This window comes from Chinchilla lanigera, unplaced genomic scaffold (assembly GCF_000276665.1).
Source record: "Chinchilla lanigera isolate Chin_1 unplaced genomic scaffold, ChiLan1.0 scaffold00006, whole genome shotgun sequence".
NCBI lineage: Eukaryota > Metazoa > Chordata > Mammalia > Rodentia > Chinchillidae > Chinchilla > Chinchilla lanigera.
The window spans coordinates 33,299,371-33,326,376 of record NW_004955407.1 but is presented as its reverse complement, the minus strand read 5'-3'; the positions used below and the strand labels follow the sequence as shown (position 1 = coordinate 33,326,376).

The 27,006-nt window shown below is 42.4% G+C and overlaps 1 long non-coding RNA gene across 1 annotated transcript; it reads right to left on the bottom strand.

The window, feature by feature from the left end:
• Positions 1-20,160: 20,160 nt before the first annotated feature.
• Positions 20,161-21,856, bottom strand: LOC102025541. Its single transcript, XR_001231620.1, has 3 exons — positions 21,664-21,856; positions 21,355-21,486; positions 20,161-20,358 (listed from the first exon to the last, which is right to left on the bottom strand). It is a non-coding gene; the product is annotated as an uncharacterized LOC102025541 (long non-coding RNA).
• Positions 21,857-27,006: the final 5,150 nt, after the last annotated feature.

Genomic DNA, 27,006 nt, shown 5'->3' with positions numbered 1-27,006 from the left:
AGAAATAAGGAGAAATCTAGAAAGGAAACCTGCAATGCAAGGCCACAAGTTTGCTTGAAGTCCTCAGATCTGCTTTCAAAATAGCCCCACATGAAGAATGGGTTTGATGCTTTCCAGAGCTGAGACCTGGCAGCAGGTGGACGTCAAACTGCCTCCCTGGACTAGGGGACAGGGAAGGTGCACGGCCCAAAACCCATTCAGGAGCTGCAGCCATAACAAGAAATGTTAGGGGCAGGTGTCTCAAAGGAGGGCGGGTCTCAAACAGCCTACTTGAAATCCATCAGAGAGTCACTGAGTTTATTATTCCAAGCCAAAGAATCCTGGGGACCTATATGTCTTAGGCTTCTTTTAGCCAAAACTTATAGTAATAAACACATTTACACCCCCACACAATACTTACCCTAACAATACACAGTTCACTTATGCTTTTGTATCCTGTTCTATTCTGTTCTATTCTATTCATTGCCATTGTATTCTATCCCTTTTTATCTTTTTGTTCATTTGTGATGCTGGGGATTGAACCCAGGGTCTATATACTAAACTATATTCCCAACTCTTTTTAAATTTTATTTTATGTTTTGAGAAAGGGTCGCACTAAGTCAACAAATTGCTCAGTATGAGCTCAAACTTGCAGTCTTCTTGCCTCAGCCTCCCAGAGTGCTGGGATTACAGGCATACACTACCATGCCTGGCTTTTTTATTCCATTTGGCATCATTTAATTTCAGTTTTTTTAAATGTTGTTTGTAATCAACTCAGCTGATTTCACTACCCATCAATGGGTTACAATCTGCAATTTGTTAGGAAGAGCAAAGTAAGCAGGGAGGTAAGAGAATATACAGTACTTATGCTTTTGAAACAGCAGGTAGATCAGTCTGGCTAACAATGGCCCATATTTGTTGAACAGTTCCTGTGTGCCAAGCAGTATGCTGGGTACTTAGTACAATATTACATTTATTCCTCAGAATAAACCCTTAAAGTTAGATAATGTTATACTTATGTAAAATCACTCAGCCTGCTCTTATTATCATTATGAATATTTCAGACAGATAGCATATAATAGTAATAGAATTAACTCTACCACTTGGCTCTATCATTTTATTATATTTGTTTTATATTGTTTCTTTTTTAACTTATTCATTATACTCATATTGGGTTTTTATAAACAACTTACTTTTGGGGCTTTAAAAAAAAAATCCAATCTGACAATCTCTGTTTTTCAAGTGGTGTATTTAGATCATTTATATTTAATGTATGGTTGAATTTAGAGTTATTATTGTGTTTTCTGCTTTCTGTTTGTCCTCTGTCCCCTCATTCCTGCCTTGTTTTGGTTTATTTAAAGATTTTTTTTGGTATTTCAGTTGACTTATCATTGGCTTTTTGACTACTGTAATTTTTAAATGGTTGCTCTATGAATTACATTATATATTCCTAGCTATTCCCAACATTTACAGTCTATGTGAAGTAACTATGTTATCATTTCACAGTAAAATATAGAAGCCCTACAAATACCTCCCCACACTTTCATTACAGCTGTCAACGTGTATCACCTATATACATTTAGAACCCCACCAGTGTTATAATTTTTGGTTTTAACAATTATACATATTTAGAGCTGGAGATATAGCTCAGTGGCACAGTGCCTGCCTGGCAAGTGCAAGGTCCTGAGTTCAATTCCTGGTACCGAAAAAAATCATACATATTTAACAAACTCAAGAGGACAAAAACAGTCCACTGTACATACTCAGATATTTACTTTGTTACTGCTCCTTCATTCCCAACATTCCACATTTCCCTCTAGTATCATCTGTCTTCAGCCCATAGTGCTACATTTAGTATTTACTTTAGGGCAGGTCTAATGTCAAACAGTCTCTTACTCTTCCTTAATCTGAGGATGTTTTTGTTTTACCATTATTCCTAAAGGGTATTTTCTCTGGATATGGAAACCTGGGTTCCAGTTCCTATCAGCATTTTAAGGTGTTATGCTTCTGTCTTCTGACCTCCATGGTTTTGGGTGAGGAATACTCAGTTATACAGGGCATTGTTCCCATCTATATAATGTGCTACTTATCTCTGGCTATGTTCAAGATTTTTCCATCATACTTGATTTTTAATAGTTTATTGTATCTGGACACAATTTCTTTTTGGTTTATTCAGTTTGAGATTTGTTAAGCTTCTTGAATCTATACATTTGTTTTGCACTAAACTTAGGATATTTTTAGCTATTAATTGTCAAACTTTTTTTCTGTTCTAACATCTTTTTCTCCCTTCTCCTGATGCTCCAACAAAAATGCCAGATATTCCCGTCTTGTCCCACATGCCAGTGAGACACTATTCATTTGTTTCCAATTGTCTTTCTGTTTTACTTGGGATAGTTCTTATTCATCTATTTTTCAAGTTTACTGACTCCTTTGCCATTTCCATTCTGCTATCGAGTGCAATCAATGGATTTCATATATCATAATTTAAAATTTTTCCATTGTATTCTTTTATAGTTTCCATTTCTCTCCTAAGCACTTCTATCCTCCCATTGGTTTACCTGCACCTCGAGGGCATGGTCATAACAGCTACTTTAAAGCGTTCATCTGTGGCCTCATTTTCTTGGTTCTTTTTATGTCAAGGAAGCTTAGGTTGTGTCCTAGACATTTTTAATGTGATATTGTGACTTTTGTGACTTTAGATATCACTTTTAAAAAGTTGTTAGAGAATGCTGATTTTGGTTTCTTTTCTTTCTTTTTTTTTTTTTTTTTTTTTTGGTACCGGGAATCGAACTCATGATGTTGCGCTTGCCAGGCAGGCACTGTGCCACTGAGCTAAATCCCCAGCCTCTTTTCTTTTATTTATCAGACAGTCAACACAGCTGCATGTGGATCACAGCTCAGTCTCGCCTTCGGTTTCCAGGGGTCCAGTGCTGAGCCAGCTTTTACAGCCTGCGCAGTACAGCTTTTCTATCTGTTCTGTACAGGCAACTCTGTCCAGGCAACTCCAGAATGAGCCCAAGACTGGCGCTAGTTCAGGCAGAGAACTAGGAGACGCCCGTCTCTCCCCAAGCTCTCTCTTCTCCATAATTTCCCCTAACCTCTAGTTCCCAGGGACCCAGAAAGATGGAGTTTCTCTCAGGCATTTAGATCTACAACTAGTCTGCTCTCAGGTCAAAGTTAAGAAAAAGAAAGGTAGACAGGGATGCAAAACTTATCGAGAAATGATTGTTCCCAAGTTTGACTCTCCTCAATCTACCAAGGACTCTTCTGAGTCCTTGAGCAGTTGCATCTTCTAGAAATCTTTGTTACCACCAGTGGGAGAAGGCAGCTTAGTTGGTGCACCCCATCTGAACCAGGACCGAAGCTGGTTTTTTTGTTTCAGTATTTTTTAATCACTATGGGCGCTACTGAGGTCACTAATATGTCCCTCCTCCATCCCCCTTTCCTCCTTCCATCCATAGAAAACCCTAAACCCTGAATTGGGGGTTTTATTGCTCCTGTGTGCTTTATGTTTTTAGGTATATAGTATCCATAAGTACTGTATCATATAGTTCTATAAGTTTTTAAGCTTTGTATAAATGGTTTCATGACATAAATATGTAGGACATCGTCCAATTCCTTAAGTTTTCTCTACTTGCTTAGACCAAATACATATTCTTCATCGTTGAGTGTAAAATGACACATAATAATTATTGTTCAAATATTATATAATCTCCATATAGTGAAGCTTTGTCTCAAAAAGACAAAAAAAGTATGTATACATAATCTAATGAAGTATCTGTCTTCTTGGTTTATCAGATACTATGAGAAGTATGTAAAATCAATTATGAGTGCCTATGTGTCAACCTTTCCTTCTAATTATATAAGTTTTTCTTATTTATATTACAAGATGATCTTGTCACGTGCAATGAAGGGTATACCTTAATGAACTGGTTTTTTAAATTATATGTAGAGTGTTTTTATCCCTAATAGTGTTTTTATTCTTGAAGTCTATATTTTGTTGGATGTTATTTTAGCTATATTAGTTTTCTTCTGGTTAATATTCTCCTGCTATATATTTTTAACTTTTCTGTTTTTCATGACTCTTATAAACAAGTCATGCCAAATAGTGTGGGGTATATGTGTCCCCCCAAGTCCCCAATTCCCTTTCAGCTGTCTCAAATCTATCCATGGAGTTTTTTATTTCGCTAGCTATGTACTTTTAATTTTTATTAATATTAAGTCTTTTTAAAATCTGCTTCCTTTTTAGTAATGTCTTAGAATCTTTATACACTTCCAGCTCCTTCTTTTATATCTTTAATCATTTTAGATATGTTTATTTTCTTATCTATTGCTAGTTCTATCATTTTAAGTTTTAAAAACTAATCTTGTCTTTGCTATATCTGCTGCCTCTTGCTCAGAGTGGATTGGTTCTCTGTACGTTATGCAATTTTAGATAGCAGACTCGTATCTAGTAGGAATCAGTTTGTAGCGATCTTGAGCAGCCTAGATTGAGGGCATGTCCCTTGAGAGGTTTTGTATTTGCTTCTGATAGACACTGTAGGATGTCACCACTGTTTGATACCATTTTTACACTAACCACTCAGCTTGGAAGTTCCAAGACTGGCTTAGCCCATTTGCTGTTGCTATAATGGAATAACTGAGATTGGGTAATTTATGAAGAAAAGAAATGTCTTTCTTACAGTTCTGGAGGGAGAAAAGCCCCAGGTTGAGTGACTACATCTAGTGACTGCATTCTTGCAGATGGGGACTTCCTGCGAAGTCCTGAGGTGGCACAGGGCATCACATAGTGAGGAGATTATAAGAGACACCAAACTGGCTTTTATAACTGAGCCATTCTCACAACAGCTTACTACATAACCCATGACTCCCTTAATCTACAATGGGTAAAACCATTCATGACAGCAGGTGCCCCATGACCCAATCTCCTCCCAAAGGTCCCACCACCAAATACTATTAACATATGACTTTGGGACCTGAGTGTCCAGCACATGAATTTTAGAGAGCCAATATTTAAATCATAGCACAGACCAAATGGGCAATATTCATTTGAAAGCTGAACCTACGTGAGGAATTTTTATAGTATGTTATTGTTATGGTTTGTGTCTGTGTGTCCCCTCAAAGCCTCATGAGGTCATGGGGCAGGCTTTTAGAGTTTGATTGATTATGGGTGTGAGAGCTACACCCGCCTTGCAGTAGATAGTTTGCATATGTAAGGGAGAGGAAGAGGCTGCTTGTGGCCATTGCTCCCTTGTGGTGTTTGTTACTTTTGCTGTGTTCTGCTGCCCTGAGATGTAGCCCTCTGCCATGTGCCACTCTGCCTTATACCCTGCCAAGTACGGACTAAAACCTCCACAAACTGTAAGCGAAATAAACCTTTCCTTCCTTAATTTTGGGCATCAGGTATTTCGTCCCAGCAATGAGAGAAAAGTAACCAAGACAGTTATAGAGTGAATTTTTGTGTCTCTCCAAAAAGCCCTATCCCTAATGTGATAGTATTTGAAAACAGGCCCTTGGAAGGGTAAGTAGAATTAGATGAGGCCATGAACGTGAAGCCCCATGATGGTATTAGAACCCTCATAAAAAGGGACACTAAAGTGCTTCTTTCTCTCTCTCTTCCTCTTTCCCCTTGATTTTGGACTTTCCAGGCATTGTAAGTATGAAAGATCATTTTCTGGTGCTCAGCCTACACAGCCTGAACAGACCAACACATCAAACATCAAAGACATAAAACAGGTAGCAGTTTATGAAAGTTACATGAGAGTGCTACCACTGGTATAAGGAAACATTCACTATGGTGAAGTTGTAACACTCTACAACCTGATATATCCACAGTTTTAATACAAGGCTAATAAAAATCCAAGCAGATTCAGAGTGAGCATGCACAGAAGGTGACAATCTGATTCTAAACTTTATACGGGAATGCAGAGGGCCAAGAAGAACCAAGACAGTTTTGAAAAAGAATAGAGTTTGAGACTTTTCCTACCTGATATCGAGACACATCATAAGCTAAGCAATGGTATACCTTGTAATAATGTCAAAGGGGGACAAAGCAGAACACAGAATACAGAAACTGACAGATATGCATCTGGTCGCTTGATTTATGGCAAAGATGACTATGTAGTATGTTGGGGAAATAATATTCTTGCCAGTAAATGGTGTTAAATCAGTTAGATAACTAGATGTAAAAATAATATTCATCTTTATATATCAGAAAAATCTATACATACCACAAAAAAGAATTCCAGGTGGACTGCAGTTATAAATTTGAAAGATAAAAAGAATTTCTAAAATAATTCATCAAAAAATATCTTTAGTTCTTTGAAGTAAACAAACCTTTCTTAAGGTTCACAAAGTGATAACCATAAGGAGAAAGTCAAAAAACTGGACTTTAATCAAATTAAGGGCATATGTTTAGAATCCAACATTAAGAGAGTGAAATACCAAGCTGAAGAATGAGAGAAGAGGCCTGAGTTCTAGCTCAGTGGTAGAGTGCTTGCCTAGCATGCACCAGGCACAAGGCAGTCCCCATCATTACCAAAACAGGAAATAGGAGATGATATTTGCAATATATTTATCTGACAAGGATTCTTATTTCAAGTAGATAAAGAACTATAAATTGAAAAAAAGACAATCCAATAGAAAAATGACCAAATATTTTAACAGGCACTTCACAAAAAGCATATTCAAATTACTATAATTGTTATGAGAAAGTACAAACTCTCATTAGTCACCATGGAAATACAAATCGAACGAGAGTAACTAACATGAGACTGGAAGGAAGACAATACCAGTTTCTGGGGAGGATGTGGAGCAACTCGAATGCTCCTCTGCTGGGGTTTAAAATGGACAATCACTTTGAAAATGTTTGGCAGTGTCCTCCAAATCTGAGTTTATCTATACCTAAATCCAATGATTTTTCTCATAGATATTTGTCCAACAGAAATGTCTTATGTTCAACGCAAATTTGTGTACTAGAATGTTCAGTGCAGCGCTCTTCTCCTCTAAAAACTGTGAGCCACAGAATATCCTGGATGAATGTATCAGCTCATGTGCTTGCATTACCAAAAACAGCATGTGTAAGCCCACTACCATACCCAGGATGCCATGGCACATGTGTGTGCTTAAGGCTCTGAAGTTCAGCTCCCTCCTCATTTTGCCCCTGGACATCTCCTTTATCTTCTTATGAGCCCCTTCTTCACTGAGAAGTCTGCCTGTGACAGTAAATCCAGAATATCAGGAAGTTTTGCAGCAGAAGTGTTCCAAGGTTACAGAGTTTGTAATATGTTTCATCCTCCTTCCACATTCCTACTTAGTTGTAGGGATTCTGGCATGCTTTTTGCAGACTACAGGTAATGTCTGGTTGTAAAGGAAGAGGAGAAGATAGGGAGGAAAAGAGAAAACACTTTCACTTAATATCAAAGGGGCAGGAGGAGAGCATGATGTAGGGAGTATCTCTCACTTCCATTCATACAAAGGGTTCTGAAGGGTCAGGCTATTGAGACAATATCACACTCCACCCTCCCAGCAAACCAGTGAGATTATTCTTAGTAATACCATCTATTATTTGAGTGTGTCTTCCAAGTTCATGTGTTGGAAACCACTGTAGTTAGCCTCCCATTGTTGTGACAAAATGCCTGAGATAAGCAGTATATAAGGAGGTTTATTTTGGCTCACGGTTTCAGAGGTTTCGGTCCATGGTCACTTTGCCTATCCCTTGTCTTGGTGGGGAACATATGGTAGAACAAAGCTGTTCTCATGGAGGCAGAGAGCAAAAGAGAGGGGAAGGCATCAGTTCCCATATCCCCTGGAAGGGCACACCCCCAGTGTCCTAACTTTATTGCACTAGACCCCACTTCCCAAAGGCTCTACTGCTTCCCAAGAGCACCACAGACCAGCAACCAAACCTGTAACACATGGGTCTTTGGGCAACATTTAAGATCTCAATCATAACAGAAATTTAATCCCCAAAGTTGTATTTTAGTGGCATTTGGACATAAGGCCTTTAAGAGATGACTGGATCATGGAGGTCCCATCTTCATAGAGGTTCCACCCATGGATCAATGACTTACCATGAAACTGAAACTTGGTTATTAAAGTGAGCTATCTCTGGCATGCTTTTTCCATCCCACCAAGGGATGCCTGTTACCATGTTTATGATACAGCGGGAAGGTCCTCCCCAGATGCTGAGCAGATACCAGTGCCGCACTCTTGGACTTTCCAGCCTCCAGAACTGTATGCTGAAGAAATCTTGACTCTTTATACATTATAGTCTCGGGTATTTTATTGTAGAAACATGACATGGGCTAAGATGATATCGTTTTCAGCAATGGAACCAGTAACTTGCCAAGACAGCAGAGGGGGTTGAGGGAGAAGAAAAGAGATCTGAGTCTACTTCTATCTAATCTGAAACTGATACTCTTTCCTGTCCGCCCTGCTGTCTCTGGCTCTTCACCAACCCACTCAGCCTGCTGCTTCTTGACAGGAAGTAGAAGGCACAGACAGATAGTGCCCTGGTGGTGCTCTGCCCCAACATGGGCCCTTCCGGAGCAAAACTGCCACAGCGAATGGTCTTGTAAACAACTGCCTCCAGCCCTTAGCCACTGGGCCTTCTTACCTCTAGAAATAGGCTCCCTTTTGTCCACAAATCCCTGTATACAGACAATAACTCCATCACCCAGGAGACCACAGCACAAAGAAGAGAGAACAGGGTGTAAATAAGATGCTGTATTGGCAGAGAGAGAAAAAAAAAATGATTTAAAGGCAGAACATATCAGGATATATTAGGAAGGAATATTTGACATGCAGACTTTCCAATTATGCCTGCACTCCTCATACGTACACAAATGGGTCTGCATTTTCAACCATGCCACATGCCCTAAGTTGCAACCAAAAACAATATTTGTGCTTCACACACTGCACTGTGGTGTTTTCCACACAGGATCACCTGGCACAGCTCCTGCCCCCGAGATGCAAATTTACATTTTCACGATGGGGAGGGGCGTCCGATGGGAGGCGCGGGGGAGGGGAGCGACTGTGCTCCACTGGCCACACTCAGGCGCTGACATCGCCGGGCTTGATGGATGCTGCCGGCGCTGTTGCTTAGCAACCCAATACCCTTCAAGACAATCTAGCAGCCTCGCTGGCTTGCAGAAGCAGGCAGGGCTGGTTCAGTATGGCATTGGGCAAGGGAAGATAATAATGTTTTTTGTTTTTTTTTTTTTCAGTGATTAATAATCACTTTCCCGATTTCCCATCTAGATCAACATACCTGAGGCTATACAAAGTTCTACACTAGACGGGGGCTGGAAAAAGCCCCCGGCTTCTAAGTTACCTCCCACTCAGCTCCAGAGAGTAGTGGAATTTTACTGGCCGGTCTCATGATGCTTCCTTCCTCTATCGCAAGCCCTCACCCCAACATAAAGGCTGAGCTGCGTGACTCACCAGCATACCTTCAGATCGTTGTTTGCCGGCCCCGTTCATGAGTCATGATTTCTTCAGCTTTCTTTTTTTCTCAGAACTGAAACACTTGACATTTTAGGATAACGTTGGGGGAAGGTTGCTGTTTTTCTCTTTCTTTTTTTTTTTTTTTTTTTTTTAGTTTTTTAAACCACGGTGTGGCTTTGTGCGCAAGTGTGGGGGTGTGTGGGGAGAGGTGAGCCACGGCTGCAGGGACAGGTACACAGAAGCGATGTTCTGTGTGCCAGCAGTCACAGGGAAAGCCCGGAGGGTGCACGGAACCTGGCACTGGTGGCGTGAAAGGATGGGTACGGCCCTGGGCCGTATCTCAGTGAGGACAAGGGGCTAGTCAGCACCTTCTGGGCTGTCTATTCACCCCTCAACGAAGAGGCCTGCCTCTCTTTGTGCAACATAGTAACAGTACCACACAAGACGTGAGGAAAAATCCTGCAGGATTTTAAGGAACAAAGAAAACTGGTGTCTAAGATCAGAACAGAGAAGTGAGGTTGCTACCCAGAAATTGTCCTGGACCAGACAGAAGGCCAATCTTGGGCGTGGGTTCTAATTCTGATGTTAATGAGGTGGGTGATAAGCTTCTGCTTATTTGCATGGCCAGGCGTGAATCTCCCCCCTCTCCATAAAGCCCTCTACATCACAGATTAGTTCACTTAGTGCTCTGTTCCCCCAAGCCCGAGGGTGAGCCCCTCAACGTTAGATACCATTTTAGTCATTTCTGTCTCGTTATCAATGCAGGTATATAATAGATGCTCAATGCATGCTGCTTGTTTGTATGGACATGTGGCTAAGTGAAAGAATTAATTAACTAAATCCAATTAACCTCTTGGAACTCCTGTTTTTCCTATGTTCAACAGGATGGATTCGACATGCCCTGTCAGCTCACCGAAAAGTAATGAATGTCTCAGGATTGTTGCAACCGAAAGCATTTTAAGTGTTACACAATGTCGTGACATTATAAAACATTATTAGAACAGATAGTAATTATCAAAAACGCCCATTCAGGGATCAGGACCAATTCTATACATGCATGAATTGGGAAATGGAAAAGTTCAAACTGATATAAAATATTCCCCTATCAGATGTAGGTTACACATGAAATTTCTACAATATTTGCCTCTGGATTAAGACATTGAAGATCAGTATGAGAAATGTAAATGCTCTCTTGCAGCAATAATTTACTAATTTGTTATTAACCTCAAGTGCTTCAGTTAAACTTATTAAATCCACTCCCAGAGTGTAAGAGACCTAGGGATAAATATGAGGTAGGTGACTGTTCTTTTCACTTTTCATTATAGAACAATTCAAGCATTCACAAAACTTGAGGCAATCATATGATAATAAACTCCTAGGTATGCATCAGTCAGATTCATCATCCTGTGACCAATCTTATTCCATCTACTCATCTGCCCCCCACCACATTGGCTTATTTTAAAACAAATGAACAACTTTGTAGCATTTCGTCCATACATATTTCAGTGTATAACTCTGCTATGGTTTGACTGGGCTTTGTCCCCACCAAAACTTATGTTAATGTTTGATCTCATTGTGGGGGTGTTGAGTGACTGTCAAGAGATGATTAGATCGTGAGGAACAATGAACGTTCCTCTCGAAGGACCCAGCTCTGTTCTCACTTTCCAGGACTAGGTTAACCAGCCATGGCGCGAGTTTTATAAAGCAAGGCTGCCCCTCACGTTGGCGTTTTCTGCTTCTGCCCAGTCTCCATTGTGAGTTGAAGCAGCACCAGGCCCTCAGTAGGAGCCAAGTAGATGGCAACAACATTCTCTAGGGCTTCTCAGCCTCCAGGACTGTGAGCCACGTAGTCTTCTCTCTTATAAATTACTCAGTCTAAGGTATCCTGTTATAGCAACAGGAAATGGACTAAGACAAACTCTGAAATGATTTAGAAACATAACCACAATACTACTACTACACTTTAAAAATAACAACTCCTTGACGTCATCAAACATCTAGTCAGTACCCAGTGCTTCATTTTTCTCAATGAAACAGTCACATTCTTTAGTGAACAAGCCATTTTTCCTTTTTTATTAGTATATAATTACAGAACATAAAGGCTACATTCATTGTGAGAAGTTGGTGCATGCCCGTAACTCATCCTAATTCTTCTAATTTTCTTTTCCCTTCTACCTTCATCTCTTGGTTCCCTTCCCATTTGCAAAAGGTCTGTCTTTTATTTGGGGGAGCAGTGTTAAGCTCACAAAAAAAAACTGAGCAGAAAGGACATGGAGTTTTTATACAGACTGTGTTCCCACACATGTACAACCCCCCTGACTACCGACATCCCCTATGGTGATGGTAAGTTTGTTATAACCAATAAACTTATACTGACACATCATTATCGCTCAGTGTCCATAGTTTTCATCAAGGTTTACTCTCATGTTGTATATTTTATGGGGTTTGGAAAGCATGTAATGACCCATATAATCCACGCTTACAATATCATACATGGTCATTTCACTGCCCCCAAAATCTGCTCTGCCTATTCATCTATCTTTCTGCCCAACTCCTGGCAATCATTGATCTTTTTATTGTCTCCATCGCTTTGCCTTTTCCAGAAATGCAAGCTCTGGAATTCTATACTACGTATAATCTTTTCAGATTGGCTTCTTTCACCTAGTTATGTTCACCCAAGTTTCTCCCATGTCTTTTCCTGGCTTAATAGCCCATTTGTTTTTTTAGTGCTAAACAACATTCCATGCACATACCAGTTTGTCCATTTGCCTATTGAAAGACATGTTGGCTGCACCCAGTTTGGCCAATTATGAACACCCATGTGTGGGTTTTTGTGTGGTTGTAAATTTTCAGTTCTTTTGGGTAAGTATGAAGGAGTGTGATTGCAGAATCCACCGGCAAATACATGTCTTGTTTTGTAAGAAACTGTGACACTGTCTTCTACAGTGGCTGTTCCCACTGTTCTGGGTTTTCACCTGTGATGAGTAAGTGTTCCCATTACTCTACCTCATCACCAACATTTGCTGTTGTCAATATTTCTAATCTGGACCATTTTAATAGGCATAGAGTGGTGTCTCCTTGTCATTTTTCTTTAGCAACATATGATGTTGAGCATCTTTTCATATGCTTATTTTCCATTTGCATATTTTCTTTGATGAGATGTCTGTTCAGATATTTTGCCCATTTTTAATGGGATAGTTCCTTTTCTTATTGTTGAGTTTTATCAGTTCAATTTTGAGGTAAAAGTAACATTAGATTGAGAACATGGCAGAGGCTGGTTCCAGGAGTATAGCCAGGGGAACAAGGGTGTGAATTTCACAAGTTTCAGTGTTTAGTTCTCCAGTTTTCCAACTGGCAAGAACAATCCAACATGGAAAAGGCCATAGATGTGGAAGTCAAAGCACAAATTACTATTCCCCTCAGCGAGGACTCTCACTAGCTTCCCCCAGTTGTTATAAAAACAATAAAGAGCTGGATTCTCTCAACTTTGGAGTAGTAGCATTTGATTATTTAATCCCACTACTACCATTTCTTGTAGATAAGCCAGATGTATTTTTTATGACCCTCTGTTTCCTTGTAAAATGGGGGTAATAACAGGACCTACCTCATCAGGTTGTTAAGGGAGTTAAAGAAGATAATGTATGTAAAGCTCTTGGCGCGGGACACCCATAATGAACATGGACCTGCATTGTTATTCCCAGTCTCCTTGGAAACAAAGCTGTGGGCAAGCTGGTGCTTGATGCAGATCCTAATGGCCTATCATAGCCTCCTCCTCCTCTGCTTGACAAAACACTGAAGCTGAAACAGTGCAAGCTAGTGTTTCTCGAAGTACGGTTTTCAGACCACTTGCATTCAAATTACCCCTAAAATTATTTAAAAGGCAGATCTCTAAGACTATGGCAATTCTGACAAACACTAAAATTTGAGAGCTTTTGCTTTAAGCTTGGCGGGGTTGTGAGATGACTTTCGCAAACAAAGAGAAAGACACTGAAATACAGCAGAAGGGACCTGGGACCTGGAATGGGGAGGCCAGCAGTGGACCCTGGCTATCCCCTTTCCTACAGAATGGAATTCATACCTCCCTTGTGGGACGCCAGGGAAGACAAATACATGCCATTAATCAATTAATGTAAGATGTTACATACTTGTATTATTATTATTATTATTATTATTATCATCATCATCATAGTTCCAAGAACCTAAATATAGAATTCCTATTTAAAGCTTCCCAAAAAGCAGACCATGTGGTCAAGTGATTTCCATAATAAAAGACATCATTCCTGGGAGTCTCATCCATTCATTCATTAACAAATATTTATTGGGTGTCAGTGCTTTGCCAGGCACTGGGCTGGCAATAAACCAAGGAACAAAGCAGTCACATTCCCTACCCTCTTGTACACAGGGTTCTGAAATATCCAAAGACAGAGAAGGGACAAGGACAAACTTAAAATGGAGCTCACACAATTCTAGACCTAGAAAAGGATCGTAAGGGACACATGCTCTATTTCCTTCATCGAAATGGTGGGTGAAATAGTCAAAGCCACCACACCACTAGGAAGACAAGTTCCTTGGTTCTGGCAATTCTTCCTGCACAAAGAAAAGCAAAGAAGCAAAACAAACACTAAATTGCCCTTCCTCCATGTGATCACAATGAAGCACTTAAGTTGACAGCAACAAAATTCCTCCCACTTAACGCCATGCTATTTAGTTTGTATTTTTGGTTGGTTGATTTTTCTGAGACAGGGTCTCACCCTGTAGCCCAGGCTGGCCTTGAACTTGTGGCAATCTTCATGCTTCAGCTTCCTGAGTGCTGGGGTTATAGCCATGCCCCACCACCCCTAGACCCTAAATTTGTACTTTTCATTTAATTTAAATACAGGTTATTAAACCATATACAGAGTGGGTCACATTGTTATAGACAATGTTTATGTGGTACCTAGAATGTGGCTAACCACACTGGTAACCAGGGGTTACCAATACATTTCTCCTAGGAGCTAGAGTTATGGGAGCTTCTCCTTTTCTTCTTTATATTCCCGGAACATTTTCAGAAATTTCTAACTCTATAATGTACACAAATTACTTCTATACAAAATTAAAAGGTTATTTCAAAAATACTGTTTGCTGTCTTGTTACATCAGTGTTTTTGACTTTTTGACTCTAAATCCACTCATGAGAAATTTCTAGAATCTAATCGTCCAGATTGTACCCAAAAGCTAAACTCAGTCCTTGTCTTCCAACAGAAGAGAGGCAATACAAATAGTATCCTTTGCCAGAACGCTAGGGGTTAGGTTTACCCAGGCAAGGACCATGAACTCCTCCACGAATATTGCTGGTCCCTACCAAGTCCAAGGGAACCGCACTGTGCCCTGGGCCAGGAGGTCAGAGATACAGAAGCCTGATCTTGATCTTCAAGACACTTGTGATTCGGCTGAGGAAGAAAGACACAAACGCATCCAAAGCTTACTAACAAGACGTGAACAGAAGCGTGGTGTTGTTGGGCCACTGAGGACAGCGTGTTTCAGAGCCTGGGGGAGCCAAGTGGCACACAGGAGATGGACGGCACTGCTGCGGGGTAGGGTTGAGGGTAACACGAAGCCACCGAGGGCTTTATTTTTAAGTCGGGGCCATGACACAATGAGATCAGTATTTCAGAAAGATTAGGTCTATGGAATGTGCAATTGTCTTGGAACAAAAGAGAAAATAACAAAGGGAAAGAAAATGATTGCAGTAAAGGTAATGGAAAAAGAAGCTGCGGTTCAGGTCCCATTCGGCCACCGAGAAGGCAACTCTGAACATGTCACTTCTACTGCCTGGGACTAGTTATCTCCCCTGACAAGTCCGAGAGCTGGGCTGGAATCTCTAAGGTCTTTTCCAGCTGTCAAAATCTACTTCCATGATCCAGGCAGGAGTGCAAAGGCTGGACTAGTGTGTTACCATGGTGAGAACAGGGACGATTTTACTCCAGCACACGCCCTGCTTAGGGAGCTGTAAATCATCTTTAACACAGGGATGGCGAGGGCTGGGATCTGTCTCCCGAAGGCCTGATGGCCAGCCTGGTGCATTTTGGGAGGTGGTGCAAACTTCAGGAGGTGGGGCCCTGTAGAAGGAAGGGAGATGACTGGGGACCTGTCCTTGAAGGGCCATTGGGATCCCTGCGCCTTCTCTCTTGCTCTTAGCTTCCTGGTCACTGCAAAATGAGCAGACGTCCTCTGCCTTGTGCTGCTTCCAGGATGCGCCGTGCAGCCACAGGGCCAAGAGGCTGTGGATTGAGACCATGAGCCCAAAAAAATTCCCTCCTTCTAAGTTGTTTATCTCCAGCATTTCATCACAGCGATGGAAATCTGTAGGACTCTTTCCTCCTATTATATTTAGCAGGGAAGCTTTGCAGGTTTCTTACTCTTTCCAACTGAGACAGAACTCACATCCTATGAAATGCGTAGCCACCAAGTTGTGCAACTAATTCCAGAAAATTTCCACCGCCCCACAAAGAAACACCTTACCCGTTATAGTCACTCCCCATTTCCTTCCCTCCAACCCTAGCAACCGCTAAGCTTTCTACTGCTGTGAATTAACAAATGGAATCATACAACCTGCGGCCTTTTATGTCTGGCTTCTTTTACTCAGCCTCATTTTTTTCCAGGTACATCCATATGACAGCATGTTCCTTTTTAGGATCTAATAATATTTCGCTGTATAGATATGCCACATTTTGTTTGCCCTCTCATCCGTTGGTGGACATGAGGGTGGTTTCCGCTTTCCCACAGTGCATTGCTTCTTATCCTCTTGTTTATCAGAAGAAAGACATCACATGTGCTATTTGAATTTAAAAAGAAGTAGGACTTGAGAGTGTCGCTCCTGGAGAGGGACAATCCAGCCTGCATCTGCACTGACCATAGCATTCATTCTAGTAAGTCTTTCCATAGATACCACTGGGCTAACCAAAATATTTGTACCTCCAAAAGAGTGTGTGACTTTAAGTGGAAATTTTTGAGCAACAAAGCCCATTGCATGGATTTAAAAATGCCACAGGATTAGAGGATAATCTTTAGCTTTCATGTTCTGCCAATGAGAGAGAATTGAGTTTGTAGATTCCCAGGCGTGACCAAGGCCACGTCCCAGCCTATGAGTGACCTGCTTTTCATTCTGTAAACAACCAGTTCAGACCCAGGCATATCAACAGTTCAACTTTACTTCCCCTTTTCCCACAGTCTAAGCTGTGTATTTTTATGAGCTAGAAAGAAAGAAAGAAAGAAAGAAAGAAAGAAAGAAAGAAGGAAAGAAAGAGGAAAGGATCACTGAACTATCATTGTTTGTGTGAGAAGAAGATTCAAGATGGCCTTGTCTTTTCCTACATCAAACTGAATTAAAAGTAAGGCCAATAAAATATTTACCCAACAGATACGAGACCTCTGAGTCTAAATGAAAAAAGAAGGGGAAAACAGCTCTATGGTTTTTTCTTATCATTTACTAAAATTTTTAAACTATCATAAAGGCCAGAAAAAAAGGTGAATAGTCTTAAAATTGAAAACTTTACTACCAAGAACAAACATTTACTAAATACTTACTATGAGCCAGGAAGAGTAACCTGTCCCATAGTCTCACAACACAATTAAGGAGAAAAGATATAACCATTTAAATCACCGGAGTTTGCTGGGATATGAGGATAAAATTTCCTTGGGGCTACTGGCAGGCATGGTGGTACACACCTGTAATCCAACACACCTGTAATCCAACACTCAGAAGGCTGAGGCAAGAGGATCCCTGAAGAGTTCAAGGCCAATTTGGGCTACATAGCGAGTTCCAAGGCCCCTGAACTAATGTGTCTCAAAACCAAAACAAAACAAAACAACAACAGCAACAACAAAGATTTCAGGGCCAGGCATGGTGGTGCATGCTTGTAATCCCAGCACTCAGGAGGCTGAGGCAGGAGGATCGTCGCGAGTTCGAGACCAGCCTGGGCTACAAAGTGAGCTCAATGCCAGCCTGAACTGCATAGCAAGACCCTGTCTCAAAAAATAAATAAATAAATAAATAAATAAATAATTTCTTGGGCTATGGAAACGTTTTGGAATTAGATAATGGTGATGATAGCACATAATAATGGTGATGATAGCACAACTCTGTGAATATATGAAAAACCACTGAAACTACTTTAAAAGGGTTCACCAGAGTTGGGGGCATAGCACAGTGGTAGGGCACTTGCCTAGCACGCATAAGGCCCTAGATGTGATCCCTAGCACAACAACAACCAACCAATAAATAAATAAAAAGAAAAGGTTACATGAATTTTTGGCATGTGAACTGTGTCTCAATAAAATAAAAATGGCACATCCGAGTAGATTTAAAAGAGTGACAAATTTTGCCTGGGGATGGAGAAGCAGGGAAGTTTTTCTTCAAAACAGATTTGCAATAAAACAAAAGCTGTAATAATGTCTCTGTGATGTTGTCAATACCCAAAGGGCCCCCCTGTCCCCACAGCAAAGGCGCAGCCGCAGGCCCCGGGCCTCACCACATCCCCAGCGCACCGCTCGAGGGGGAGCTCCATACTCCTCTGCCCAGGAATGTGTAATTCGGGAGAACACTGCCCACTTCCAAGGGGCTGTGGAAACTCGCTGCCGGCTGTTTTACACCTTCTACCAAGTGCCTCTACATCTGCGCTAGCCGGGACCATGAAGGGCATAGTTCTAGAAGGTTAAGGTTAAGTAATAATTTCACACCAGAAAACAGACAGCGGGTAGCCAGCTGCCTGGCACCGGTCCCTACTCTGGAGCTCTGAGCCAGCCTACAGCCAGAGGTGGCACTGGCCACTGGGGATAGTGCAGTAGTGGAACCCAGGGTCTTTGGGGACAAACTAACCGGCACGTGTAATCTTGGCATGCTCACTAGCCTCTCTGAACCTCAGTTTCCTCGTCAGTAACATAGGATGATTCTATGTAGAATCAACCTGTAAGGTGCAGAGGATGAAAAGGGCAGGTGGCTCGAAAGTGGCTGGCGGAAGCTGAGTAGTAGTGGCTGCTGCTGGAATGACGATCAGCTCCTGTGCTGTTGCTTTGGACTGGCTTACGGAAGGAAGGGCTTGCCACACCTCTCAGTCTCCAAAGGGGCTACGTATATTTTGATTATCTTCCCTCTTAGACATTCTAAAGTAAGACAGTGTGGCTAAGCAGCAAGGGTCGGGGGACACTCTGGGGTACTTGAGTGGGATTCCATGGTGGAGCCAACAAGTCGGGTCTTCATATCCCACCATGTGTCAAAGGCTCTACTTCATTTATGCCCAAGGGTATCAAAGGAAGGTGCCTGGTAATTTGTCAGAATCCCCCAGGCCCACCTTTAAACCAGGACATCGCCAGGCCCCACGCAGGAGCACCCCTGCAGAGCCGCTAGCGAGTGACTCTGCGTTTCCGTGGGCTCCGGCGCCCTCCTAAGCTGAGCTTGGTAAGAACCAAGGTACTGGATTCGAGCAAACATACTCTGCGGCCCAGCGCCTGAAACTGTCCGTGCTGAGCACATTATAAGTGCTAAACACACTTGTTTCCTAACAAACAGGAAAAAAAAAAAAGACTGAATAAACTGGGTGTGGTGGCACCCACCTGGAATCCCAGCACTCTGAGTGGCTGAGCAACTTAGCAAGACCCTGCTTCAAAATAAAAAATAATGAAAAAGGGAGGCTGGGGTTATGGGAAGGCTGTGGGTCTAATTCCTACCATCAATCACTCAATCAAGAAACAAATATGGCAAAATTTTGAAGGCAGAATAAAAATCACAAGTGAAGAAATAAGTGAATGAAATAACCACACGTATCTCACGTCTTTGCTCCTCTTCCTGTTTTTCGGAAGGGCACCCTATTAACATTCACTGAGAGAAATTTTCCTCAGTACTAAAGCAATATGAGATCGACACTTAAAACTTAGAAAATGCAGAAAAGCACCACGGAAAAGACAAACAAACCACCACAGTAATGGTTTGCGACACTCCTTCTGGCCTTTGTATGATGCCTATAAGTAGCTGGTTATTTAACAAAAACAGCATCATATGATACACTGAAAGCTTTGCTGAGTCTGCTTTATTTTTTTAACTTAATAGTGTACTATGAATACTTTCTCAAGTCAACAAATTTTTCCTCAGCATAATCTTAAATGGCAGCACCCTATTTCAGTCAGTAGACAGAAATGATGACTACCACAAACAACTACTTCTAGAATATTCTCAGGCAATCTTTGGAGTTAGAGGACAAATCAGAAAACCATCCAGGCCCCGAGAACATTTGCAAATCGGGGTTACAAAGACACCACTGATTCCAGGGTGAGCGACACTTTCACAGATCACAAGAGGAATGTCATTGTCACAAGGGGACGGATTTGGTCCAGTGATGGTGAGCTAGTACCAACTTTCATCAACTTTCTGACGAACAACCACTTTGAGAACCATATGGAGATGCTCTCCGGGCTGGAATGATTTATTTTTACCATTTCTCTCTCATTGCTTCTATTAGTTGCCAAGGTATGACAGGAGCTGCAATCTGTTTGGAGCTCAGGTGTAGAAGGAATTCCTGCAAATTTAAAGACATTTTTGAGAAAACCCAGAGCTTATAAAATGATGTGCAATTCAGTTTGATGTTGGTCTGATGCCCATACATGTTTCTTCTTGAATACAGAAAAAAGGAAAGGTGGTTTTTTAAAGTTAAACTGATCTAGTTGGGCGTGGTGGTGCATGCCTATAATCCCAGCACTCAAGGCTGAGGCAAGATCACTGAGTTGAGGCCAGCTTGGAATACAGAGCGAAACCCTGTCTCACAAAACAAAACAAGTGAAACTGATTCAAAGGGAGTCACAGCAGCTCCCTGAAGGCAGGTCAGTCTTGGTTGCCTTCCTGTCGCCGGCGGCATCTATCGTGACAATGAACAGATAGCAAATGCTTGCTGGACATTCATGCCTGCAAGAAGGAGCGAAGGACTGGATTAGGGAACGGCCCCCTGCCCCATCTGAAGCCATACAACATAAATAAATAACCTGAATTACTCTGTTTTGCAGACTTGCCCTTGGTTTCCAAAGACCACCCCCACAATAGCCCTGTCATTTCTTAAAAACTCAAAATAGGCAGTGCTTTTATCCAGCCCTGCAATTCTGTCTGCAGAATCAAAACCCACAGAAATACGTTATCAGCCCAGTCTCCCCGCAGGAGGTGCTCGGCAGAATGAAAAGCAGGGACATTCTTTACACTTTCGGGTTGCAGGCCATCGGCAAGGTCACACTGATTCATGTGCTACAGAAACTGTGCTGCCGTCAAACGCTGGGATGGAAAGAGCCTTTTTCTTCCCCAGGCACCCCTCCCGTGCTGTCCCCCACCTCTGGGCTCCGCGGGGTCAGCTGTGACCGGACACTCCTGCCTCTCTTTCTCCAACACCCTGTCCTGAACCGTGTCACCCCAAACAGGGCTCCAGCCTCATTTCCCAGGAGTCTCAAAGCAAGCCCTCCTCTGTGTGTGCCTCTTTACCGAGAGAAATAAAATGACTGCTGCGCTACCAAGTCTGGTCCACAATTGCTTGAGGGGGCCAGGGAGTCCAGGAAGGCGCTATCACTACGCTGGGACATTTCAAAATCGGCACACACTGTCTGGGAGATTTCCCCAAGTGTCTGTGTTCCTCACCTTGCTTTTACTTTCACTTTTCCTACAGCTAAATTCTTCTGTAGAAAATCATGCAATCTCCTTTTTTTAACCATATACTTTCCTTTTACACGGTGAACTCTTACCAAGCCTTGCTGGTTCTCACCTTTTGTTTGGTTACCAAATAGAAATACTTCTTTTTTTTTTTTAAGTAAAAGGTATTTAACGCCTGCTTGCTCACCAATATGTCCTGACTGCTGACTGTTCCAAAACCACCCCGTCCCTCTCTTGGAAATTCTCAGATGTGGACAACCTACTTCTTACCCATCTAGCTATGGTCAGCTATCACGGGTCTCCTCCAAAACGGGGCTGGTGTTTACAGTGACCGTGTGCCCGCTTTCATGCTGCTGTACTTTCTGAGAGCGGAGCGCTGTCTTCATTCTCCCTGTGTAGAAACTGAGGCACAGAAATTAGGCTGACTTGCTCAATACACACAGCTGGTGAGGGGCAGGGAGTGGGGGCTGCAGAGCCTCATGCTGCCGTGACAGAGGTCTCCCCAAGCCTCAGGTCCCCAAGCAGGGCACCAAATAGATTGAAACACAACGGACACTTCATCAGAACGGCACCACTTACTACAGTCACGCGCATCTCCATTGACGACCCGCATTCTGATTCAAATCAATGAGCAGAAGCGTGTTCTGCTTCTGCTCTTACGTTGGTTCCTTTTGTCACGACGCCTTGCGGCATGCAGCACCCACCTGACTGCGGAAATTTCCCCAAACCCCAAGCAGAGCGAGGGCTTTGATAACTGAGTCATAGACCTGTTGCAGCCCAGCGGGGTTTTTCTGTGCTGCCAGCAGAGCATAACCTGGGTGGCTGCAGGGAGATGGGGGGGGGGGTGCCGGGGGGCGCTGCGGAGCGCACACAGCCTCAGAACGCTGGTTTCTAGGGCTGGCTGCAGTCCAGGGGGCTGTGACACCGCGGGTTGAGGGCTTGGGGGTGGGGGACACCAGAGCTGTCTGGTTCCCAAAACTCCACGAACCTGATTGCAGCACCTTTGAGTGATGCCTTTTGTTTGTGGATCTCACAATGCTCCGGATTCGTCTTTGCAAATGTGCGCCCCATACCCTCCCGCAGCGTGAACGAGGAAAGCTCTAGAAAGAAATTGATCCCGACGCGAGGCGCTCGCAAGGTGGGGACACGGCGCCCCCTAGCGCCGAGACGATGCCACAGGCGCCTGCACCGAGCTGAGCTCCGTGACCTTGAGCACAGACCAGGTAGTGCCTTCAAGGTGGCCCCGGGCTTGCAGGCGAAGAGCTGGGAAGAGGCCTGTGCTATGGGCCGGGTAAACACTTCCTGCAGCTCAGGGTCCTCCTGTCGCCTTGCAGACCCGTGAGGCCTGTGCTGCAGGTCTTCCAATGCAGCTTTCTCCAAGGACGGGGTGGAGAGGAAGCCCCTTTTTCATGTTTTTTTGCTCACTTTCTCTTGGCAGATGCATGAGATCTTAAAGACAAGCAGTTAAAACATTGTGACCTTAGTACCTACAACCCCATCGCCAGCGTTCCTCACTGTTGCATCTGGTTCAAAGCCTGCTCAGTTCTGCACTGTCGCCTTTGAAAGACAGCGGGTGGGGACAGGGAAATGCCACAGATCCTACTGAGAGCCAGCAGGGTCATTTTCCCCTTCTTGGGCTTTAAACAGAGAGATAAAGTTACCTGTGAAAAGAACTGCTCTAAATCAGGGCTATCAGTCTGCGAGCTGAAGACAGAAAGTGGCTCTGGTCTGCTAAATAATGGATTCGTGCACAGTTCTTAACAAAACAGAAAACTGGAGAACAACTGACTCCAAGATAAATATGAGAATAACGCACACATTTCCCAGGTTCTGTCAGTGTAACAAAATGTGTAGAGAAAAACCTCATTATCCTCCTTTGTCCTAAACAGATGTAATTCTTACTATGAATTATGAAAAGGTAAAGAGAACTGCCCCGGGGCTGGTGGTATCTATACAGACATTAATCTTTGAAAGGAAGGAACTTTGTTGGTCCAGCTTCTTGAAGAGCAGAGCTCATCAACTTGAAGCAATCAGTTTTGTGTCAGAAGCTGAGTGTTAAAAGAATGAGAGTAGATGTGTCTACGCTATCCGGGTACAGCAATTAACCAGAGACAGGATCACATCATCCTTTTCCTTCTTTTCTGACTATACTACTGAATGACACACACTCATTGTAGAAAAATGGACAATATGGTTTATAAATTTTTTTCCTCGTGTCATTAAATATTTTTTCATGGCATGAAATACTTTTTGGTGATCACATCTTAATGGCTGCATACTATGCCACTTGCAAAGCCATTTCCTTGTGCTTAGACATGTGTTCCCTTTTTTCTCCCTCTCTTTTAAAGAGAACGCAGTGAACATTTGGGCATGTTTACCTTCATCCAGATTCCTGACTAGGGTTGTTTGGGAGGAGTTCTTGCTGGATTAAAGGAAAAGTGGTGTCACTTTTAAAACACGTGTAGCTGAGGGTCTCCTATGGTTTCTGTGCTGGTCTGTGGTGCCTTACAGAGAAGGCAGAGAGCAACACTGGCTCTGAATTGAAGGTCAGCATGAAACAAAGAGGCGAGATTAGCCGTCCGGGTCTGCTCGCCGTGTAACCCTGCGCTGCGGCCTTGACAATGTCCCTTTCACTCCATTGGCCGCAGCTGTTAAAGCAACTCGTTTTTAAACAGTTTGAGTTTGCATTCGGGGAAAGCGCGGTAACAGCAGAGAGCTAAGCTGCTTACCTTCTTCTGTGGGACAAAATTCTGGGTTTTTTTCCAGCTCTGTCCGTGCACAGCAGAAGCGACAGCAGCTGCGCAGCTCCTTTCCCGAGAGTGTGCACAATGGTCCTCAGCCCACCTTTCGCAGTGGTTTCCTACAGCAAGAGTGGGGAGGGGATCAGAGAACCAAGAGCAGGCAGAAGGAAGGCGTCAGCCTTCAGGACTCTGTGTTTCTCCTTTAGTCCATGTCAGCAAAATACACTGGCATTGAAGTCCCGTGCCCAGGAATACATCTCGAAGGATTCACTCATTCATCAAACCAGCACTGTAGAAAGAGACTGGGCCCAGAGCAGGTGCCTGGCTTTGACAACCAAACTGTCGTCCCCTAGCTAAGCCTCATAAACAGGAATCATGGCATTTCACAATCTATGAAATATGGGAGAACCAGGTGCGGTGGCACACACCAGTAATTCTAGCACTTGGGAGGCTGAGGCAGGAGGATGGCTGGGGAGCTCAAGGCCAGCTTGGACTACACAGTAAGTTCAAGGCCAGCCTGAATACAGAGTGGGACCCTGTTTTAAAAATATGTATATACCAAATACATATGGATACCAGGCCTACCTATATCTTACAGCTATCCTGACTGTTATGGTTTGTGTCTGGATGTCCCCCCAAAGCCTCATGCAGTCATGGGGTGAGCTTCTAGTTTTTGATAGATTCATGGTCCAGTGCTGGGATTAGGGGTGTGAGTGCTACACCCACCCTGGGGCGGGTAGCTTGTGTACAGTATAAGGGAGGGAAAGAGGCTGCTTGCCACAGCTCCTCCCTTTTTGCTCTTATTGTTTTGCTGTTTTCCCGAGGCCATGAGCTGTTGCCCTCTGCCATGTGCCACTCTGCCTTGGAGCCAGCCAAGTATGGACTGAAACCTCCATAAACTGTGAGCTAAATAAACCTTTCCTTCCTTAATTTTTGGCATCAGGTATTTTGTCTCAGCAAAGAGAGAAAAGTAACCAAGACACTAACACTCAAAATGCAAATGAAATCATGTATGTGAAACACTTTATAAACTTTAAATTCACATTTAAGGAATTCTGGAGATACGCAAGGGGCATGAGATAAACAAAATAAACAGAGGGTACCTTTCCATTGCAATGCAACTTTATAGTTTACTTATAATTAATTATCAATGCAATAGAGAGGTTAGAATTTCTCAGGTGTAACTGACCCCAGAGCTTTTGATTTGTATTACATCTATTAATACCCACACTTCAGGGAGCATGAGTTTTATGGCTTGGTTTCACACAGAATGTAAGGCCTAAGGAGGCCAGCACTTTATCTGTCACACAGCCTCCCGTACCTTCAGGGCACAGAACAGCTGCTGGTACATAATTGCGGCTCAGTACCATAGGTTAAGTAATAAATATATCTTCCATAAAGCTTATTTGAAAATAGTTCCTGAAAGTAATTTGCAGCATGGAGTAAAATAAGGGTTTTCATACACTGCTAATAAAAGGGTGAATTGGTTAAAACTTTTGAAAAGCATTTTGACCTCGTGCATCAAAGGTATTTAGGTGGGATGTGGTTGCACATGCCTGCAAACCTCATACTTTGGCAGGCTGCCACGTCTGAGTCCCACCTGGGAACTTAGTGAGATCTTCTCTCAAAATAAAGTAAATTAAATTAAATTTAAAAGGGCTGGGATGATAGCTGAGCATGAAGGTCCTGGGCTCAATCTCCAGTACTACAAAAAAAGAAGAAAAAAGCTTTCAAAGTGCTCATACTCTCTTACCAAACTCTGCAGCTATGAAAATCTATTTGAAAACTCCTAAAGAGGAGAAAAAAAGTGTCTGTAAGAATGCTGAGGAGACACAGAAGTGCTTAAAATGGCCACATGTAAACTATAAAACCACCCAAATTATAGTCAGAAATCATGGAATGTTTAAGCTAGAGAATATCCATTTGATAGATTGTTCTTCAGCCATTAAAATTATATTCATATGTCAGGTGTAGTGGTGCACACAGGAGGCTGAGGTAGAAGGATCACCACGAGTCTGAGGCCAGCCTGGGCTACAGATTAAGACCCTGTCTCAAAAAAAAATTATATTTATGAAAATGTTACCACTTGGAAGCATGTTTACATTACATTTAAGAATGTATTCACAATCTACATGTAATTTTATATGTACATTGTGAATCTTTATGCACAATAAAAACAAACACGAAATAAGGGACTAGTATTATTTTTATTTTATTTTTTATTTTTTGGTTTTTCTCCGGTACCGGGAACCAAACTCACGACCTTGCGCTTGCCAGGCAGGCGCTTTTGCCGCTGAGCTAAATCCCCAGCCCCGGAACTAGTATTATTGACTACTACTTTGTCAGGTGATTATTTTAAGTTACAATTGGGGATTGAATTTAGGGCCTTTGCACTGAGCTACATCCCCAGCCCATTAATTAATTAATTAATTAATTATATTTATTTTTTGAGACAGGGTCTCACTAAATTGCTAAGTTGTCCAGGCTGAGCTCAAACTTTTGATCCTCCTGCCTCAGCCTCCCAGAGTCCTGGGATTATAGGTGTATGTCATCACACTTGACTCCATATATATTAACTTGATTTTCTTTAACCTATAAAGTAGATACCAATAAAACACTCATTTTATACATAAGAAAACTGCTAGGTGTGGTGGTGCATGCCTGTAATCCCAGCACTGGGGAAGCTGAGGCAGGAGGACTGTTGCAAGTTCAAGGCCAGCCTGGGCTACAAAGTGAGCTCAAGGTCAGCTTGAACTGCATAGCAAGACCCTGTCTCAAAAAAAAAAAAGAAATTTAATTAATAATAATAATAATAGATAAGAAAACTGCAGTACAGAGAAGCTGTGTGATTAAGCCAAGGTCACACAAATGACTGAGATTCAAGCCTGGACAATCTACCGCCTAAAAATATGTTGGGAAACATTACCAAAATATTGACAAAGCTGCCTCTGAGTAGTAGAAAAGAAGGCAATTAGATTCCCTCTACTTTTCTCCATTAAAAAAATGTGCCCTAAAAAATAATGAACTAATCTATGTTCCTACACTAGATTTGAGCAGAAATGTTTTCTTTTAAATTGATCACAGAACCATCATTACGACTAGGAGCTCTGAACCTCGCTCTATTATAGCATGCTCCACTGATAGGGAATGGGCTGAAAATAAATTGTTCTTATGAATGCAG